The sequence below is a fragment of the Bidens hawaiensis genome, unplaced genomic scaffold (assembly GCF_021521415.1).
Source record: "Bidens hawaiensis isolate Kalapana, Puna unplaced genomic scaffold, B.hawaiensis_p1.1 tig00043701_1, whole genome shotgun sequence".
NCBI classification, from domain to species: Eukaryota; Viridiplantae; Streptophyta; class Magnoliopsida; order Asterales; family Asteraceae; genus Bidens; species Bidens hawaiensis.
The window spans coordinates 111,181-117,500 of NW_027505858.1; positions in this window are offsets into that span (position 1 = coordinate 111,181).

The following is a 6,320-nucleotide window of genomic DNA, read 5'->3' on the forward strand; positions in this document are numbered from 1 at the left end:
CTAATTTTACCCGGTTTATGTTCAAGTACTTAAACTTGATTCATTCATATTCTTTTAAAGAAACTATTATTTTTTTCGAACTATAACCCATTATCCGGGTTAACTATTTTATGAACCACGCTCCCGTTAACCGGTTTGCATTTATATTAATTACAACCAATTATCCGAGCTCATCGTCCTTATTAATCACGCTTCCGTTACCCGGTTTGCGTGTACATCTCTTTGACCCGTTTGGTTTGCTTTTGTGAATACTATCACTTATGAGCAAACCATTCACACTTATAAACATTTTTACGAATAATCCTTTGAATTAACAAGATTAGATAATTGAAATAAATAACGAAGCATATAGCCACGTACCTTAAGCTTTTCCTTTCAAGCATGCGTCCGTCCCGGCTTGACCTCTCGAAGCTTGCCTCGAGTTGCCTAAAGAGCACATCCCAATTATAATTAGAACCATTCTGGTTCGTGTCTAAAGCAAGTAATTTGCCAAATCACATTACCATATGTTTTATTAACAACTTTAATTCATTATTCATAGCTAATAACCCACTTAGGCATTTTGTCAAACACCTTGTGGGCATAACATTTGGCTAGCCATAATAGTTCAATTTAGAGGTTTCTAACCAAGTGATTTAGACCCAACTAGTAGGTATGTTCTCTATAATCACATTAGTGTTGGATTTTCAATACGTTAGATGGAAACTAATCCAATTAAGCTACAATAATTTCATGGATTTCTTGTTTCCCATAGAACCCATTTCCTCCTACACCAAGATGATACTCTAACACTTGATTATTGCTAATTCATTTACAATTTCAGTTAGGATTAAGGCCATGGGTCTCTATAACACCCTTCTTAGGCCATACTAACATCAATTACTCAAGAACTCAATCTCTCAAGTTCATGTGTACAAAATTAATCAACCAAAATGAAAATTTCAACATACCTTAGGTTAGATATGTACGGATGATTGATTATCTCTATACATGCACTGGTTCTTAGCCCGATTACCCTTTCAACTTGTTGATTTTAGTATTTGAGAAGGTGTTATCCTTCTTCTCTCTATGGCCGTTCTATGCGCACACACCAGTGTGTGTTTGTTTTAAAATTTTCTTTTTAGAACTCTAGGTTTCATTTTAACCACTTTGGCCCTTCTAGTTTAACATTTTACTTTTAAATGGATAGAACCTATCCTTTTATTAGAATTTTTTTCCCATGAATCTAACTAGGTTCAAGATCTCCTAGTTACCGTATCGTTAATAACCGATAATTGTGTGTGTGTGTGTATAATTATATAAATTTAATATTTTTGGGGTGTTACAGGATGTAAGAAATTTTCTTACATGGGTTGGAAAACTTTTTTGCCGGTATTCAATTGACTATCACTATATAATTTTTTTCCGATCCGGTTCAGCCGGTTGTGTCAAGTAATCGGTATATAATTTTTTTGTCCCGTTGGGTCTCTCCGATTGGCTAAATCGGGTCGGCTCGATTAATATAGAAAAAAGGCAATCAAACAAAAAAAAATGCGTGAAACTTCATTAGAAATGCATAAATAAAATGTCATATGTCTAAAATTGTTCTTTACGGGTTTTCATTTTTTGAAGCTTAACAAAAACATCATATAGTACGCATGCCTTTTCAATAAAACAAATACAACTATCGTTTAAATTCTCGTCACCCATTTGATTAGCAAATCAGACTTCACGTACTTAATCGCCGAAAAGTATTTTCAACGTTTGCGGTTGCGATGTGATATATAAGAGACATTTCTCAATAAACGATAAACCAATACAAATGAAGTTGGTGAGCAAATCAACGTATGTAGAAAGTCGAAATATTTTCTTTAAATATTAAAGTTCTTATAATCCGTTGAACTCACATAACAAATTACTTGCGTCATAAATTAAATGTAGATTGGTTGAGAGTTTTGGGCTTGGACTTAAAACTTAGAAATAAATTGATTGAGCATTTGGGCTTAAATTTGTATTAAATTTGTTTAAATTAAACTCAAATTAAGTTATTTATATACATTTATATAAGTATAAATGTAAATTTGTAAATTTATTTTTTATTATGGCTGGTCTCGAAATTTCATGGGGTCGTTCTCGAATTTTCACAGAGTCTTTTTGTCGTTCTCGAAATTCCACAGGGGTCGGTCGAGATTTTAACACATATATACCACTAAAAGAATTTTCTCATACAGCCGACCCCCTACTCAAAAAGTAGGTACGCCCTGGTTCTTGGCTCCATTGTTTTGAATATATATACACACTACAATTTTTAAAATCTTAAGTAATGTTCGGAAAGTCACTCAATTGCCACTCGAAAAATGCTCGTTCGAATTTGGCTATGTTTACAAGTGAGCTGATCATCTCAGTTCGGTTTGTAAACGAACCAAGCATGAGCAAGTCCTCACTCGATTCGATTCAACTCGTTAACGGCCCCAGTCCATCGAAATTATTAAAGGCACAATACAAAAGATACAAAACATGGAATTAGTTTTAGAGTAGACATTAAATTCGATGGTTGTGTGTTGAAATCAAAAGGTGGGTTGACTTTTGAAAGAATTGCTTCAGTGATGAGCTCAGCACGTGCGTCATTCATAATTGTAATCATTAACCAACCGACTGTTTTGCGGCCGCCGGAATATGACCCGACAGCAGTTATCACCTGGGCCCGGCTTATAGTGTTAGTCGTTGTAAGGTGTAACGTTGTTGGACCCCACCACCACATATTTCTCAAATAGTAGTTAACTTTTTTATTTTTTTTAACTAATATTCTTTTTCCACATATTTCACTCTATATCTTAACTCTTAAGACTATGATTCATAACTATTTAAAGTAAGACATACAATTTTATCACTACACCAAGTTAGCAATTATAAAATAATAATTAAAATGATATTTATGTAAAATGCATTAACATATTAGATCTATATAACTTTTTTTTTGAACCATACCACTTAGGTGGAGTGGCCAGGCTGATGAAGGATAAGAACCTAACCTTCTTGAGGTCTCAGGTTTGAATCTGGAGACCGTCTTGAGTTTTCTATTACGGTGTATTTACTCCAGAGGGCTTGCTCTTGTGAAGGGTACAACATCTGTCAAGTGGCAGGTGGTTAGAAATTTTCTCAGGGAACGCCAAGCCAAACTCGGATGCCAAGCGTAGGCCCGGTAAAGACAACATAGTCTTGGTCCGAGTGGGGCGGTTGGGGCTTCCGACTTGGGAATTGCGGTCAACTTAACTGTGAAATTCGCCGTTCAAATATATATATATATATATAACTTTTTTTTTTGTTAAGTTAACCAATTATCTTTTATTATAACATATTTCTGTAATATTTTTATTACATCAATCCTATATTGTATTTTTTTTATTTTTATTTATCACTCGACTTCTTTAAAAAAAGTTTGGTTATGAATCTTTTCTTTTTATTTCTTCTTTAAGTTGGTTTCTCTTTTTTCGTTTTTTTTCAAAGCGTCACTTTACTCTCTCTCTCTCTCTCTCATATTTTATCACTTAATCCTTTTCTTTACATGGATATGAATTTGTATCCAATCAATCCAATATCGTCATTCCAATATCGTCATTTTACGATTTTATTTTTTAAAATTTAGTTATGGTATCTTAACGAACATAACAGATATCAACTGAATTCGTGTCGAATAGTCGCTGCAGTGCTTGGTTTCTGCCAAAGAAATGAAAAAATAAAGACAAAATAGCAAAATTAATCATTTATGTTTGAACGTCTTTTCAATGGACGTCATTTAGAAAAGGAAATAGCAGAAAACATATTTCATGTTTCAAATATTTAGCACGTTACATCCTTTTGTCATGTGCAAGGCACATGAGGTTAATTTTGTAATTTTAAAAATATATTTAACAAATTATAATACTTATATTTATTACACATATTATTTAATGTAATTTATATATTATCTATAATATATATATACACGAAAACATAAAAATCATATGTGTCGCGATGTGGTTGCTCCCCCTTTTTTTGAAATGCCAGATTTGCTTGATTTTTAAATGCAGACTTCTCATACATTTGACCTGAATTCACGGGTATGGGTCTTATCAAACCCAAATATTTCTTAAACGGGTTATAACATCTCATTAAATTAAAAACTAATGTCACCAAATATTTGATATAAAAATCTTATAAAGTAGTGATATACTAAAAAGTAATATATTTGCCATTTACTTATGTTATATATAGTACTAGTTTGATCCTTCCGTGTTACGTGGGTTTATTTAAGTTTTTGTTTTTAATCATGATTTATTTTGTTATTTTAACGCAATTTGTTTTAATTTAATACATATATATTAGCTTGTTATTATATTTTTTAGCATTTGGGTATTTTCAATTAAGATTGTAGGTTTTTTATATTTTTAACGAACACCAGCATGTTGATTTTTTTAAACGAACAAACATGAACACAAATATTTGTCAAATGAAAAAGGGGGCGTTGATGTAGATGACGACGGTGAGTAGTATCAGAAGTTAACCGGCGATGGAGATGATAGACCAGCAACGGAGAACATGTAAAGGAGATAAAATAAATTAGGGTTTGATGATGAAAGTGTTTACCAATAAATAAGATCTTGTAACCCATTTGCTATTAGGGTTTGGTAAGACCCATAACCCGTCAAAATTATTTTTTAAAGATTAAGGGGTTATTTCACAAAAAAAATGAGATGTTATAACCCGTTTAAGGGTTATTCGAGTTTGGTGAGACTCATGATCCGCGAAAATTATTGTTTTATTATGAAAAAGTTTCATAAATAAATGAGATGTTATAACCCATTTAAAGACTATCTGGGTTTGGTAATACCCATACCCGCGATTTCGGGTCAAATGCATGAGAAGTCTCCATTTAGAAATCAAGCAATCTGGTGGCTCTAGAGAATGTGGGGAACAACCTGAGAGCGACACGTAGGATTTCATGATAGACAATTATATAGATAGTTAGATAGATATGAATATTAGATTAACTATATTATGCTTTAATTGTAAACATATATTAGTAATTGTTGTTATAACAAGATATACAAGATATAATTGTTATAAATAAACTTTGAAAACCAAGATTGTATAAATTACTTGCAAATTCATACAATGTTATTATAAAATATTTTAATTTATAGTTTAGCTTTTATGTTTTTTTTTATTATTATGTGTATTTTTCTTTGTTCACTAGTCATGTTTATGGTGTTAAATTTTGACACTACAATAGATTGAAAATTTAATTAATTAACATCAACATATACCGAACATTTGAATATATAAATATTATTAATCTATCCATCTATAATATATATAAACGAAACATTTAAAACTTCTCTGGTTGCTCACAAAATTCTCTCAAGCCACCAGATTGCATTATTTGTAATTGAAGGCTTCTAATGCATTTGACCTGAATTCACGGGTATGGGTCTTACCAAATCCAGATATTCCTTAAACGGGTTATAGCATCTCATTAAGTTCAAAATTAATCTCACCAAATTTTGATATGAAAATCCTATAAAATAAGGATATACTAAAAAATAATATTTGATATATTTAAAAAAAGATATATATTATTTATAATTAAAAACAATTTTATAGTTAAAAAAAGCGGGTCTTGGGTCTCACCAAACCCAAATAGCTTTTAAACCGAGTTATAAAATCTTATTTATTTGTGAAACACTTGTACCATAAGTATATTATTAACTTTTGTACAATAAATAAAATTAAAATCCAAAAAGTATATAAATATTATAAACTATAATGAAAACAACCTCGTAATACGGGGGATAAAAACTAGTAATATTATATTATTAATATAATACTTAGAGACCAAACAATATGAACAAATACAAGAACGCCAAAATAGCCATAGATGAACGGCGCCACCACCGTCTTGTACACCGTCTCAGACGAACACCATGGCGACCACTAACGGACTGAACAAGATAACACCCCGGCTTTTAGCGGAATACACCAGGGTGTAACGTACAGATCACTCATCAGCTCGTAGCACTATTAAAGTGGCAATAATTATATTTATTTCATTTCATAACATAACAAGTACGCATTTGTTCATAAATATAAAAAGGAACAATAAACACTTTATCGAATATTAAATAAGTTCTTTATTTAAATAACAAAAGGTATACTAATGATCTTCTTCCTTAGCACGTCATCGATTTAACCTGCAGCACGTTTAAAATACAATATTTGTCAACAATTATGTTGGTGCGTTTTCATAAGTTTGTGTGTGTGTGTGTGTATAAAATGCACGATTCAACGTTCGTAATTTAATA